Below are 1376 nucleotides of genomic sequence, written 5' to 3' on the forward strand. Positions count from 1 at the left end.
CCACCCCACCCTTCCAGAGGCTCTTGGTTTGTCCTTAGAACCATGCATCAGCTTCTGGGGGGGGGAAGGCCTTCTTGCAGTGGAAGAAAGTGGGGGTCTTCACTCTGTCTTCTCTCTGTTCTGACTTGGACACCTTAAAGCCTTCCCAGTGGGGCCATGTGTCCGCAGCTTCCTTTCTGTCACTGGCCAGGTGCTAGGGGAAAACATGGCAACCAAATCCAGCACAGCTCCTTGGGACTGTGTGGGCCTTTTTCCAGCTCATTCCCTTACCTCGGGCACACCAGCTGGGCCTGGCCAGCCTCCAAGGGAACGCTTAGTTTCAGGCAGATTGTCCTGGCTGGCCATCAGCAATCTTTTCTCTACCAGAATTAATTAATCTAAAAACACACTACCCTTCCCCCAAACTGGATGATTTTCCAGCCACTTTTGCTGTCAACCCACAACCAGAAGCATCAATTTATAGAGATATGAAAACATGGTTCTTTCCAGTCACCTGGTCATTGCTGGGACTGTGAATCCATCTAGGGCCAGTGAAGCACAACTAACTTTGCTCACAGAGGAGCACAAAGAGGACGCCGTGGTTACCAAGGAAAGGTCTGTGTGCTGTGTGCTATGGAGAGCTATTATGTATGCGGCTCCAGGCTATTAGCATCCAACCATGGATGGCCCAGACCCAAGGCTGGTGGGTCAGCCCCAGGAGAGACCAGCTCGTGTGGCTCCTTGCCTGCAACCTAGGGCCTCCATAGCTGTCTGAAGGCCTCAGAAGCCACAGTTCCTCTCCTGGCTTCTGATGGTCATTTGGAGAATCCTAGGTGCCCCAACTAAACGAACACACAACACCTCAAGAAGACGCTCCGTGCTTACACTTCTCGGGACTCCCGAAATGCTGCCTTTGCCTTCCTACTGAGCCAAACTAGAAACAACTGCAGGCTGTTGTCAGTGCACACTGTATAATAATCCCAGGAAGTCATCCCAGGCACAGATTTGAAAGCTGGCTCCTAGAAATCTCCAAAATAAAGGCTAGGAAATGTCCTTTTCCTCCAACTGCAGTGCTCCCAAGACGGCTTTGCTCTCCAAGCTAATAAGTGAAGAACAGAAGACAAAGGAACAAGCTAAGATCGGTGAATTGCAAACCAAAAAAAAAGAGTGTATTTGAGTGTTATCGCTCTTTCCTTTAGTCTTGAGTAAATCCTCATCAGTTTCCTCAACACGCAGGTTCAGAGACTCATCACGACCTTCTCAAGGTCAAGCATCAGACCACAACTAAAACTCAGCTCCATCAACTCAGACTTAGCGTTCTTAGTGTTAGAAGATGAACCCCCAACGTTCAGCAGGGTCTTGCTTCAGCAGTGAACTGGAGACTTGCGAATTGACAG

Source organism: Mastomys coucha, unplaced genomic scaffold, assembly GCF_008632895.1.
Source record: "Mastomys coucha isolate ucsf_1 unplaced genomic scaffold, UCSF_Mcou_1 pScaffold9, whole genome shotgun sequence".
Taxonomy (NCBI): domain Eukaryota; kingdom Metazoa; phylum Chordata; class Mammalia; order Rodentia; family Muridae; genus Mastomys; species Mastomys coucha.